This window comes from Myodes glareolus, chromosome 13, assembly GCF_982192425.1.
Source record: "Myodes glareolus chromosome 13, mMyoGla1.1, whole genome shotgun sequence".
In the NCBI taxonomy this organism is placed as follows: domain Eukaryota; kingdom Metazoa; phylum Chordata; class Mammalia; order Rodentia; family Cricetidae; genus Myodes; species Myodes glareolus.
The window spans coordinates 42,702,633-42,717,164 of NC_142038.1; the positions used below are offsets into that span (position 1 = coordinate 42,702,633).

The 14,532-nt window shown below is 47.5% G+C and overlaps 1 protein-coding gene and 1 pseudogene across 2 annotated transcripts in view; one reads left to right on the forward strand and one right to left on the reverse strand.

Moving 5' to 3' along the window:
• Mcc (MCC regulator of Wnt signaling pathway) overlaps nt 1-14,532 on the forward strand; it is a 378,705-nt gene that overhangs the window by 149,007 nt on the left and 215,166 nt on the right. The gene's annotated exons all lie outside the window — the stretch shown is intronic.
• Nucleotides 6,182-6,362, reverse strand: LOC148119999 (Nuclear RNase P; annotated as a pseudogene).

The following is a 14,532-nucleotide window of genomic DNA, read 5'->3' on the forward strand; positions in this document are numbered from 1 at the left end:
GCTTATGTCAATGAACCCTGAATGGGCAGTTCAATTGGTCTGAATAACGGCTCTGATAGTGATTCTTTCTATAACATCCACAGATCTAAAGACTTAGTTGTATTTCTCACTCTGAGTCTTTGGTATAGAGTTTCTCTCTCTCTCTCTCTCTCTCTCTCTCTCTCTCTCTCTCTCTCTCTCTCTCTCTTTCTCTCTCTCTCTCTCTCCTAAATGTGTGAGTGTGTGTTCACGTGTACACCACTTTTCCTTTGATGCACCGCCAGCCAGACAATCCCTTCCCCCTTATTGGTTGATGTTCCCCTCTTCACCTGGAAGCGTGGCTAATAAAACACCCAGGGTCCCTTTTAGTATTCCTTATTGCCCAGGAGCCTGGAAGCTGTCTGGAGGTCACTGGAGGGGTGCTGGGTGGAATGTCTGCTGTTCACTGGGCATTTCTGGGACAGGGAGGTCCCTGAAAGGACCCACCATTGTCCCAGTGTCATCAGTAAGAGGTCTTTTAATGTATTGACTTGTGAGCTCAACTGATCTATAGGAGTCTTCTAGCCTTAGCCGCGGGAGGCACTCTTTGACAATAATGTTGACACTGAACCGGAGGGAGTGACTTCAGTTTCTACATGGAGCCTGCTAAGACCCTAGTGGGAGCAGCAAGCTTTCCTTTGGTGCCCAGTGGACAGACTGGTCTCTGGATGCCTCTAGAGACAGTCATGTGGGAGTATGGCTACCAGGGCCAGGAGGTAGGGAGACCTAGGGCTCTAATGGTTCACTATTGGTTGCTTTGCAGGTAGGTGTAAGAGCTAAGATAAAAACAGGAAATTCCTCAATGTGTTCCTTTTGTCTATTTTGTAACCCTTTAGTTTGAATGATAACATTTCAAGACCCTGTGAATTGATTACAGGAGGATAAATTGCCTCTTTCTCTGAACATCACAGTATATTTTTGTTTCCACCCCAAAACGCTTGCATCAAGTTTGAACTGTCGAGGCAGTAGTCAGAATAAATACAGAGAGGGCTGGAAATTTGAGAAGCATGAACTTCTGATTTGTTTTCTTAGCTGTTCCCTGTCCCTGTCAAAGACTGCAGACTGTTTTTTTAACATGAGGTTAAAGAAGGATTTCATCATCAGCCAAATTAAAAATGCCTTGAGAAATTAAACGATTCACGTTCAGCCTCACTCCCCTCTCGGTCAGGAAACGGAATAGGCCACACTTTCAATAGCATTAAGTCAAATTCTGCCAAAGCTCGTCAAGGGAAACCTTGGGTGTCTTCCTCGTCGGCTTCAGTTTCAGCCAGCAGTTATTTCTCTCTGTAGACCGCGTGGGGCCAGTCAGGGGGCGAACTGTGCTTCACAGCCAGTCACTCCGCTTGACTCTTAGACCAAGTCAGATTTTGGAAAGAGTGTGTCTTGAGTTGCAGTAGCATCGAGACGATGCTCAAGTTCTCTCATTCTTAAGGAATAGCTGTCTGCATGGTCTGCTTGTCTGGTAGACAGCCACTTATTTATGTGGAAACATCAGGACGTATTTGTAAAGTTTTCCATTTCCTGGTACTCCTTAAAACCTCCGGAGATGAAGAAATGTTATTTTATTCAGGAAATTTCTGAAGCAATCAACTTTTATTCTTTGCCCTTTTCATATTACTTGAACACTGAGTGGGCAGAAATCCTCCGTCACTGCGCTGTGGAGATTGCCGCTGCTGAAGTGATGCTGTCTTCTGCCCGTTTCTCTGAAGTCTTTTGCATTTGCTCTGTTCACTCCCATGCAGAGCAGAGGCAATGCTGCCAGGTCTTCCTCCTTTACTTGCTGCATGACATCCCCTGTGGCTTTATTGACACTCTAGTTAAGAGGCACACCTCTCTGGAAGAAAGCTGTTCTTTGAATAGATTATCCTGTGTGTGTGTGTGTGTGCATAGCCATTTCATGGATGTGCTTATTCTTCGCCACAGATTAATTACATCAGTATTGCAAGCAGCTTGAAAGATCACCCAGTTTCCCCATGCTCTATATTTTGTATCTCTGTCTTTAAAGAATCGCATGGCACTGTAATAAACTGCTTAGCGCTGACTTAGACAATAAACAACAGAACAAGGCACGGTGTGGAGTTTGGCACATAGGTAGGTGTCTTACAGATGTTTGAGTTTCTGGATGCCTACTGCTTTCCTTCCTGGAACTGATGTTAAATGCTTAGTTTGAGATGGTTTCCCACTCTTTTCCGTGTCAATAGTTATCTAACACACTCAAAATTTATGCACTTAAAATAACAGTCAGGGGTGTGGAAAGATGGTTCAGTGGTTAAGAGTGCTTGGTGTTCTTACAAGGGCCAGAGTCTGTGGAAGTCAGGTGGCTCATAACTGCCAGAAACTCCAGCTCTAGGGTACCGAATACTCTCTTCTGGCCTCTGTGGGTGCACACACACATGTACAGATATGTAATTGTAGACACACATATGAATAAAATTAAAATAAACCTTTCAAAGTATAGTACTGTTGTTCATGGTTTTGCTGTTTGGCAGCACCCAGTGTGCTGACCAGAGTGAGGGTCTTAAACACATGGCTGAGGGGCTGCTTTTGTCCCTGAGCCGGCAGAGCAGCTCTCTTCTCTTCCATGTAGCTCGCTCTGGTGGCTGCTCACAGTTTCCTGATGTCATGGCAGGAGTGGGTTTAAGTTTGCAGGTTTCTTTTTTGGTGTGTGTGTGTGTGTATGGCAGGAATGGTTTGAGATAAGCTCTTGTGTAGCCCAGGCTGGTCTTGAACTTGCTTTGTAGCCTCTTGAGCTCACCTATTGGAATTATGGGCGTGTGCCACCATACCTAATTTGTGTAGTGCTGAGGGTGAAAACCCAGGGTTTTGCGTGTGCTGGGAAGGCACCCTGCCCATTAGCCCCAGCCCTGCTGCTAGATTTCTTAAAACGTAGTACTGGCACTAAAGGGCCACTTTTGTTGTTTGGAATAGCTGTGCGGCCAGCCTACAGTCAAGGGAATAAAGAAATGGATTATTCCACATCTCCTAGAGAGGAGTGAGAGAAAACATATTTAATCTACAGAGGCCACAAAATGACATCGCCTGTCTGGGCCCAGATCCCATAATCCTGATGCCTCATAGCAATTGCAGTGGTTTTCTGTTTTAGCTTTTTTTTTTTTTTTCTGAGACTTGGAGTAACTAGCATTTTCTAAAGCACTGCCTGGACAACTGACATTCTTAAGGGAAAAAAACCAAATAAACAAACAAACAAACAAACAAACAAAAAAACAGTCCATGAGAGACATTGTCATGGTCATGATATGGATACCGAAAATGAGACACCAAACGTGACACATCAGGCTACTGAGATACTTAGTGGACAAAAGTACTTGCCACTCAGAGCCTGATGACCTGACTTCAGACTCCCGAAGTCACCATGGGAGACTTAACTACTGATAGTTGAAAGGTGTCCTCTATCTTCAACACGTGGGCACATACACATGAGCTCTAGTCTGTTAAGGGTGTCAGGTCCCCTGGAACTGGAGTCACAGACATCTGTGAGCTGCCACATGGGTGGTGGGAATTGAACCCTAATCCTCTGGATGAGGTGACAGTACTCTTAACCGCTGAGTCATCTTTCCAGTCCCAATAACACACACTCTGACCAAGGCTGGGCAGCCTGGGAAAGGTAAGCCTCGACGTGCACCCAGGCTGGCTTGCTCTACAACGGCAACATTTTACTCTGCTTCCTAATAAAGTCTCTGTTACGGCCCTCAGCTTCTGATCGCACGTGCTTAGAAGGGAGCATTTTATTTAATAAACCTGTTTAACTTGGTTTGTATTGTAATCCCTGAGCAATGCTCAGATATGTGTTTTGATAGCAATGAAATGGATATGATTAGAATAAAGGGCCCTCGCTGCCGCCATCAGCCTTCCAGCAGCAGAAGAATTCCAGGCATTGAGTTTCCAGGTCCTGGAAGCAGATGGGTTGATAAGAGTGGAATGATCCTTGGTCAGCAGGGGAGACAGCGCTGCAGCCCTTGACTTGCTGGCTGTGCACTCAGGCACCTGAGGACTGGTGCTTTGAAATCTGAGGTACCAGGATGGGGAGGATAAAGCTTCTCTTGTCTCCAGAACTAGGACTTGTCCCGTCCCTGCAGGCAGAACTCTGGTTCCTATTATAGCTGTGGTACAGAGGTTGCTGAGGTTGGCCTCTGAGGCTCTGTGTGGCTAATGTCTACGCACTGTCACACTAAGGCCGTGTGTCAGACCCAGTGGACGAGAAGCAGGCGGAGCCAAAGACGGGTGTCTGTGGCTGGAACCAGGTGGATGCCTCAGTAACAGGAAAAGGCGAAGAAGTGTGATGTAAGAGCTGGTCGGCGAGGCAGGGATTAGGTTTGTGATAGGGGAGGGGGAGGGGTAGAGGGAGCGTGAACAAAATGAATATAAGAACTCTGGGCTCAGTGTGGGCTTGAAGCTTTTAACTCCTACCCGAGTGTTTTCTTCTTCAGGAAGCTCATGTTGGTACAAGATTTGAGATGCCAGGGTGAGTGGGTAGACTTAACAGGAGTAGAGAATGTCATAATGGGGATGCTTAGGCAATAAAGCCTTGGGTGCCTAATGGTGATTTCCCCAGGGCGGTTCACAAGGAAGGCTTCCTCTTAGGAGAGGAGGCAACTGGGAGGTCTAGTCGGCATTCACAGCAAAATGAAGCTGCTGCTGAACACATCCCAGAAAAGCAGGATTATACGTTAGGTGTTCCCTACATTCTGGGAGAGGAGTTTCTGCGGGGAAGATAGTAGACCTGGGCAAGACTAAAATAGGGAAATGAATAAATAAATACAAAAAGGCTCAAAACTTTGTAGATAGGTGCGGGGCGCCATCCCGTCCAGCAGGAATGAACCCCACCAAAAACGAGAATTCCTTCTCTGGTCACATCTTTATTTGGAGCATTCCCTTGAGGAAAATTGGGGGAAGGGACGATAGAGCAGGGACGAGAGAAAGCTTAGAGAGAGAGCGTTGGGCCCCGAGGCAGTTGCTTTTAAACGGTGGAGCAGCTTGAACGCTGTCCTGATTGGTTAATGCCATTTTGCTGGTCTGAGCATGTGCAGGCAAGGGTGCAGGCAGGGGTGCTCAGCCCCACATGGCTACCTCCAAACTGCAGGACCACCTGTGCCTCCAGGTGGCTCCCAACATCTCCCCCTAATTATTGTCTTTAAGAGCAATAAGGCAAAACTATTTTCCAATCTGGTCCCCACCTAGACGCAGCATGCCAAGGATATCTCTGCTCCCACCCATTCCTAAGGAAGGAAAAGGCAAAGTAGAGTAAGAGATAAGAGGTTGCACAGGGTGTTGCTCAAGTCGATGGTGTGAAACAGCTGCTCTTGGCACCGCCCAGAAGGTCATCTCTGCTGTCTCCGCATGAATCTTCCACAGCAGGACACTCAGCATCCACTGGGTCATCTTCTTTATCTCTCTGGTCGGTCTCGCTGGCATCCAGATGTATGTCAGCATTCCTAGAAAAACATAAACAAAACTCTCCTCCCAAATAAACATTTAAGAGTATTAAAAACTCTCAGTGTAAAAATTCAGCACAATCAGTACTGGAAGTAGGCTGGTTTTGAACTTAGAGATCTGCAGGTCTCTGTTTCAAAAAGCAAATCTTGTTTGCCTGTACCAGCAAAATTTTGAATTAAAAATTAAGTGTAAAGAATGCAAGAGAAATCCTTTCTCTGGGGGAAGCTGTCACTGGTAGTGTATTCCCCCTCTTATGTCTAAAAACCAAAGCAGTTGTCACTGGGAATTGAACCCATGACCTTTGGAAGAGCAGGCAATGCCCTTAACCGCTGAGCCATCTCTCCAGCTCCCCTATTCAGATGGAAAAACCTCTAGGTAACATTGTTTATCTCACCAGGTGCCTCAGGCAAAAGGTCCGCCTTTCTTTGTTACCTAGGATACGTTAACCAGGTAAACATGCCTTTATTATGATAATCACGACCAGTTTTTAAGGGAGAATGGGCGTAGCATCGATCTGGCTACTTCCTGCTGACGAAGGGACGTTGTTTAGGGGATAAATGTTTTTATCTGACTGAATTCTTGGCGACCTTGACTGAGGGCGGCAGCAGCGGAGGCGGCGGCTGCCACAGTTCCGCCTCTGAAGCCCATTATGGCGCGCTCCGCATGGCCCAAAGGCATGGCTCTGCCCCGGGCCGTGCGCGGGCTCGCCGTTTCACCTCAGGCAATGAACTCGCACCGCCGGCTGTGAGTCTTTTTCAAGCTCCGGCGAGGGGGGGGGGCATCCGCCCACCCGTGGAGGGCCCGGTCTGCCCGTGCGCGGAGCCCCGTTCTCTGGGAACTCATCTCCGCCCGCCCATGATGCTATGGAAACACAGTTTTTCCGTAGAGCCGATTTAGCTCCTCTCTGCTTTTTATGGCGCCGCTGCTCACCACGCAGCTTCCGCCTCAGTCAGGCGAGTCCGCTCAGGTGCTGAAAAAGTCCTCCAAAAACCATAGCCCCGCCAGAAGGCCGGGACATATAGCCTCTGATGACACACGGACTTTAGCCTGCCCGTCGCCATGGCGATCTGGCTTTCCGTAGGCCCCCAGCAAACTCCCCGCCAGCAACCGGTTGCGTCTCCCTCCTGAGTAGCTGGGATCACAGGTGTGCACCACCGTGCCTGGCCCACTTCCGTGTTTCTAATCAGGCATTACCGCTCAAAGGCGGGCCGGCTGCCGCCAGCACTCTCAGCACGATCAAGCAGCTTGTCTTTCTCAGTCAAAAATTAAAGTTTTTTGTACGTGAGAGCCAGAGACTGAGCTCTCTTAACAAAATTAGGCGAAAATCACCTCCAAAAGCTCTGTGGCTCTTTAAGAATAGGAAAGGCAGTCTTTGAACTCGATCAAGCCCGCCTCCCTACGAGACTGTTGCCTCCAGTCTCTAACAGCGAGTACGCAGGTGGACGGAGAGGGAGCGGAAGCCGCGGTCTCCCGTACCCCTTCGTCCTCAAAGTCCCGCCTTAGTTACCTCGCCTTTTTGCTGCTGTTCACATTCCTCCTGCACTGAACTTAAGGGATTTTTCTTCCCCGTTGCTTTCTGTACCTTCTTTCAGATACCTTAACTTTGATTTTTTTTTGTATTTTCTTTTCTATTTAGGCCTATCCTTTGAAATTCCTTTTTACATTTCTTTTCCTCCCCTTTCTGGGGATTTCAACCGACGTCACTCACCGCTCCATGTTCTCAGAGTTCTGAAATTCAAGGCTCTCTGTGCTGGTGTCTGATCTTGGCTTTTTCTCCCGGGCTTTCTCAGGGTCCCCCGGCGTAGTTGTCAGGGTCCCTCAGCGTCCGGGGTTTCGAGCACCAGTTGCGGGGCGCCATCCCGTCCAGCAGGAATGAACCCCACCAAAAACGAGAATTCCTTCTCTGGTCACATCTTTATTTGGAGCATTCCCTTGAGGAAAATTGGGGGAAGGGACGATAGAGCAGGGACGAGAGAAAGCTTAGAGAGAGAGCGTTGGGCCCCGAGGCAGTTGCTTTTAAACGGTGGAGCAGCTTGAACGCTGTCCTGATTGGTTAATGCCATTTTGCTGGTCTGAGCATGTGCAGGCAAGGGTGCAGGCAGGGGTGCTCAGCCCCACATGGCTACCTCCAAACTGCAGGACCACCTGTGCCTCCAGGTGGCTCCCAACAGATAGGTTATTTATGTGAGAGAATATATGGTTATTTTCTTAAGCTGCCCCTTGTTGCATCAAACTTCTAGCAGCACTCTAAAGAAAAGTCACCTGCATTACACAAAGAAGCTCCCTTGGCCGGCCGAGTAAATACTGAGCAGCCCTCAGAACTTCCGATTTTCATATGAATGTCCTCTCTCTCTTGCTGACTCGGTAGACGGCGAAAGTTATCACAGGGGAGACAGAGGAGTCTTTTTAGAAGACTTGCATTATCATAATGAGTGACTATGGTGGTTTCTGTACCAATCCTTCAAAATACTGCCTAAGTCAGCAAAGACGTTAAGCCGGGAGAAAGAAAGCCCCCGGGAAAAAAAATTCCAAAATTAGCCACTTTAGATTCATAAAGAAAGCTGTAGGTTTGGCTCATTGACTTTGCAGTAAATGTAGGGTGGTTGAAGCTTGTGTGGGGAAAGACACTCAGTACTTGACTTGGCAGGTATTGTGTGGCAGAGCCCTGGTCATGAGATTTTACGAGGGTTTGGAACACATGGTGAGACAAATGGGCTAGAGCCCAAGAGTTCTCGTGTTTGACTCGTGATAAATAGAAACTTGATTGAAGCCTCACGGTGTGTGTGTGCATGTCAGTTAACCTCAGCTGGGTTTAGGAAATGTACTAGAGTAGTTATCACGGGGGAAGGATGCCAACATGGAAGGAGAGCGCCCCGCAATTAGGAAGGCAAGAGCATCTCTGGTTGGTTGACTGGGGAGAGTGGGAGTAATTGCTTCTCATTGCCTTCCCATGAGTTTTATGAACCTGTTTGCAAAATACTTGGTTTCCTTGGACTCTTTGTTCTCCTCCATATCCATAACCCCTTGTGGACTCTCCAAGCTAGTTCTGTCTCTGCTCATTTGTGTTCTGAAGAGCTATGTAACCCACCTGTGTGACGGCCTCCTTAGGGACACCCTGGGATCATTACCAGCCTATCCTAAGCAATACTAATAATATTAATCACTTTATTGTCAGCTTTTATTTGATGGGGCAGGGGCAGGACACTAGCAGACTTCAAAGCTGCCTGTCTGTATTGACTTCCAGTAGTTTAGTGTGAGTGGTGAGATAGCCTTGACTACTTTTCTGTTTACTTATCTGTACCTTAACGATGTTAAGGTACATCGTTGATGAACTTTGTGAATGTGGCTTTGCTATCTCTTCCCCACTCATTAATTCAATAAATATTGTATGTCAGACCTCTCTCAGGTCTGGAGTACAGCAAACACAAACTGATGGAGCCTTTGTTCTAATGGACCTTACCTTCTGATGGGAGCCACACAATGCGCATGTGTAAGTGTATGCCCATTAATGTGTTCTATGAAGGACAGTGCAAGAGCAGAGGAAGAGGGAGGGATGCATTCTCGTGATCAGCGAAGACCTCTCTGTGGAGTCAGTAGCTAAGATCTACCTAAGAGTCAGGGGTCAAGAGGCAGAAAATGGGGACAATTCCTTCAGACAGAAGCCAGAGTCTGTCTGGTGGGCTTAAGGGGCATCAAGATGGTGTCACATGGAGCAAAGGAGCATGGGAGGACCTGAGGTCACAGATTGCACATGGAGCAAAGGAGCATGGAGGAGCTGAGGTCACAGATGGCACATGGAGCAAAAAAGCATGGGAGTAATTGAGGTCATAAACAGCACATGGAGCAAAGGAGCATGGGAGGAGCTGAGGTCATAAACGGCACATGGAGCAAAGGAGCATGGGAGGAGCTGAGGTCACAGATGGCACATGGAGCAAAGGAGCATGGGAGGAATTGAGGTCATAAACAGCACATGGAGCAAAGGAGCATGGGAGGAGCTGAGGTCACAGATGGCACATGGAGCAAAGGAGCATGGGAGGAATTGAGGTCATAAACAGCACATGGAGCAAAGGAGCATGGGAGGAGCTGAGGTCATAAACGGCACATGGAGCAAAGGAGCATGGGAGGAACTGAGGTCACAAACGGCACATGGAGCAAAGGAGCATGGGAGGAGCTGAGGTCACAGATGGCACATGGAGCAAAGGAGCATGGGAGGAGCTGAGGTCATAAACGGCACATGGAGCAAAGGAGCATGGGAGGAGCTGAGGTCACAAACGGCACATGGAGCAAAGGAGCATGGGAGGAATTGAGGTCATAAACTGCACATGGAGCAAAGGAGCATGGGAGGAACTGAGGTCACAAACAGCACATGGAGCAAAGGAGCATGGGAGGAGCTGAGGTCATAAACGGCACATGGAGCAAAGGAGCATGGGAGGAGCTGAGGTCACAAACGGCACATGGAGCAAAGGAGCATGGGAGGAGCTGAGGTCACAGATGGCACATGGAGCAAAGGAGCATGGGAGGAGCTGAGGTCATAAACGGCACATGGAGCAAAGGAGCATGGGAGGAGCTGAGGTCACAAACGGCACATGGAGCAAAGGAGCATGGGAGGAATTGAGGTCATAAACTGCACATGGAGCAAAGGAGCATGGGAGGAACTGAGGTCACAAACAGCACATGGAGCAAAGGAGCATGGGAGGAGCTGAGGTCATAAACAGCACATGGAGCAAAGGAGCATGGGAGGAGCTGAGGTCACAAACGGCACATGGAGCAAAGGAGCATGGGAGGAGCTGAGGTCACAGATGGCACATGGAGCAAAGGAGCATGGGAGGAGCTGAGGTCATAAACAGCACATGGAGCAAAGGAGCATGGGAGGAGCTGAGGTCACAAACGGCACATGGAGCAAAGGAGCATGGGAGGAGCTGAGGTCACAGATGGCACATGGAGCAAAGGAGCATGGGAGGAGCTGAGGTCATAAACGGCACATGGAGCAAAGGAGCATGGGAGGAGCTGAGGTCACAGATGGCACATGGAGCAAAGGAGCATGGGAGGAGCTGAGGTCATAAACAGCACATGGAGCAAAGGAGCATGGGAGGAGCTGAGGTCACAAACGGCACATGGAGCAAAGGAGCATGGGAGGAGCTGAGGTCACAGATGGCACATGGAGCAAAGGAGCATGGGAGGAGCTGAGGTCATAAACGGCACATGGAGCAAAGGAGCATGGGAGGAGCTGAGGTCATAAACGGCACATGGAGCAAAGGAGCATGGGAGGAGCTGAGGTCACAGATGGCACATGGAGCAAAGGAGCATGGGAGGAGCTGAGGTCATAAACAGCACATGGAGCAAAGGAGCATGGGAGGAGCTGAGGTCACAAACGGCACATGGAGCAAAGGAGCATGGGAGGAGCTGAGGTCATAAACAGCACATGGAGCAAAGGAGCATGGGAGGAGCTGAGGTCATAAACAGCACATGGAGCAAAGGAGCATGGGAGGAGCTGAGGTCATAAACGGCACATGGAGCAAAGGAGCATGGGAGGAGCTGAGGTCACAAACGGCACATGGAGCAAAGGAGCATGGGAGGAACTGAGGTCACAAACAGCACATGGAGCAAAGGAGCATGGGAGGAGCTGAGGTCACAGATGGCACATGGAGCAAAGGAGCATGGGAGGAGCTGAGGTCATAAAGGGCACATGGAGCATAGGAGCATGGGAGGAGCTGAGGTCACAAACAGCGCATGGAGCAAAGGAGTATAAAAAGAGATGAAACCACAAAATTGGTTCTCATTTTATCACCTAGGGCTTCCTAAACCCTGGGAAAGAATATGGGTCCTTCTGGAGTTTGTTGAATATTGGCCTGAATTTATTTTTTATCTTACACACACACACACACACACACACACACACACACACACACACGTATGTGTATTTTGTTGGTGCTGTGGACATGGTGAGTGAGATATGGGAAAGAGAAAGTATTAGCAGCAACAGCAAAAGCCCAAAAGCTGGAACTAGAACTTGGGAGGTTATAACCCGAGGGCAGCACACACGGCAGGAGATGGTCCAATATCTAGTGCTGATCCTTTTGCTGAACTTTACAATCATACCATTTTCTATAACAGAGATAATTGTGCCGTAAAAGCTAATTAGTTTTGGATATGATGAGAATATTGGAATTCATTCTTCCCTTACAAGGAATGTTTCCCTTAAAAGGAAAGGTCCAAGAGGCGTGGACCTTTGGACACTGGCCAAGGGAGGTTTGAAAGCTGCTGTGCCTTGATTGATGGTTCAGTTCTGATGGAAGCGAGGTGGATTCTGATCCAGGAATCTGCCTTTCCTTCAGCACCTTAGAGTCAACTCCCCACCCCACTCTCTCACCCATTTTATCACCGGTCTCAGTACCACTTGAGGGATCTATACCAGATGCAGCTTCAGGGGGACCAGAATGCTGGTGCCTTTGTTGGTTTGTTTGTTTGTTTGTTTTATTGCTGTTTTTTTTTTGTTGTTGTTTTTGAGCTGTTTGGCAGTGAGTTTGCAACCAGGAGTTGCCAGGCTGTTTGGTAGTGAGATGGATGTCTGGTAAGTGCATAGGTGGCTGGAAGAAGAGGCAGAAACATAGAAACATTTTTTTCCTTTGTGTGGTAAATATTTGCATTTCTGTCTTTTTGTGCCTCACCTTCCTTCCTTAACTGTATTGAATGGTCTTCTCTGTAAAGAGAACATTCTGTAATCTTCATTTTAAGAGAAGAGATTATTCAATGAATCTTGCCTATTTATAACAGTTCCATAGCCCACACTATTAAAATAATTAGAATTTATCTTTAGCTCTAACTTGGGTTTGGGGCATAGTGTAATCCGCTCTCAGTAGGTTTTACTAGCACTGGTTGGGTCTTATCAGATTGAGAACTCCAGAAGAGCAGTGTGTTCTGTTTGGGAGGACTAGTGAGATGGGCTGACTGTTCACTTACCATCTGCCTTCAAGTTTCTTGGCTATGTGTGTGTGTGTGTGTGTGAGTATGTGTGTGTGTGCGCGCGTGTGTGCACACGCTGATGATGATGATGGTGATAGGAAATCTTTATATACTCCGGGTATCAGCTGCTTTGGTTCATGTCTGGTTTTGGCTGTGTTGGTCTTTGTACCATGCTTCCTCTTTAGTGTTTTCCAACGGAGTGAACATAGAACGAGGTGTGCATGGGAATCACTTCCATATAAAGCAAATGTTGGTCTCTTTTGCCGAGGAGACCCCAAGGTCCTCCGGAGGGAGGAAGTGTTCATTCATTTTGAGGTCAAAAGTACCTTTCGCAGATGGACACTCAGCAGTTCTGTTTGACACAAACAATCTCTAGCCGAGTTAGGCAAACACAGAGTTAAGAATTACAACCAGGCCATGTGAAGAGCTGTCTTTTCCCACCTCACACTGTGATTTCACAGTTGCTGGAGAGGAACTCAAGGAGAGAGCTTCACCAAGAGGGGCCTGTGGAGAGTTGCCAGGAAGCCTGAGACTGGCCTGCTAGATTAGATAAAGGTTATTTTTAATTTATTGGTGCTCAGAATCTAATCCTGGCTAAACCAAAATCAAATTTATTTTCACGCTTGGTAGGGAGCACTCCGATTAAGTGTTTGGCTAAGGACACAGTAGTCTAGGAGGGGTTTGGGATGACTGCGCCTTCGCCAAACTGGGTGAAGTGGAACCAGGATGATTTATTCCCAACATTTAAAAACCCATTTTAGGATTCATTCATTATTTTTCACTCTTTTGTATGTCTTAATCCCCCACTCTCTCTGCCTCCTTCCCTCGTCCCTCCCTCCCTTTCCTTCTCTGCCCCTCTTTCCCCTGGATGGAGCAGAAGCTCTTATTCATTTTGGTACAACTGGTAAGAGTGACTTCAAGCTTGCTTCTCACGTGGGGCTCCTGAACTGTTGTGAAAGTGCTCTCTGAATTCATATGTAATTACTGTGGAGGAAAATGTCTGATGCTGATACAGCTGCCTTCAATGCCACTAATTCCCTAAGTGTCAAAAGTTGGATTTTTTTTATTTGACATTAAAATGTCCCCAATAGCAATGATGACATATTGGGGTCAGGATAATATGTTCCCTGGCTGGTTTTTGGTCATCTTTACTGCCTTCTCCAGGGGGTCATTCTTTTGTAGTTTGTGTCTCTGAAGACATGTTTGTAAAGCTGTGGCCCCTGAAATCATAGCCCTGTCTATTCCCAGCCCGGTGATCTGTGAAGTTACCTTTCTGGGCTGCGCATTCCCCTTTGTAAAGTAGTGATAGTAAGTGTGCTAGCCCCTCCCCACCATGAAGACCGGGGACACAACCCACTGTTTATCTTTGTGCAGTATGTGGTTAGTGGTAGCTCTTTGGGCTGTGGTGGGGCTGATAATGCCGTAGCTCACTACGGTGCTTGCTCCCACAGTGTCAAGTGAGCGAGTACTTTATAAACAGCAGCATTAGAGCTGTAGCTGTAAGCACTGGTGGAATTGAGAAGTCCTTCAGGGTAGGCTAAGTGTCACGAGAACAACGTCCACGAATCTGAGTGTCTGCCTGCTGATGCTTTTCCTCCTTTGCTATCCATGCCAGAAGTGCAGGACCTGGGAAAAACCTCGAGCAAAATACAGGCGAGTCTTAGGTTGGTTGATTCTTTTTAAAAAGATGGTGATGGATTTGACTTGTCTTTGGAAAAAAAGGATATTCATCTTAAAGAATGTTAATGAACTACCAGGTCTCAAGATTAATTGCTTGAAAATTTTTTTTCTTTGTATGTGTAGTTGTTTTTTGTTTTGTTTTTATCTTTGGGGCCCACCACCCACTCCCAAATAAATACACGGAGACATATTCTTACCTATTAATGCCCCAACTTTAGCTTGGGTTGTTTTTAGCCAGCTTTTCTAACTTAAATTGTCTGGTTTCTCTTTAACTACATTTTGCCTCCAGGTTTTTTTTTTAAACCTTTTTTTATTTAATATATCTTTCTTTCCTTCTTACCCCATGGCTGGCTGGGTGGCTGGCCCCTGGCCTCATTCTCCTTCTCCTTTTCTTACTCCTCCCTCTTCCTTTTATTT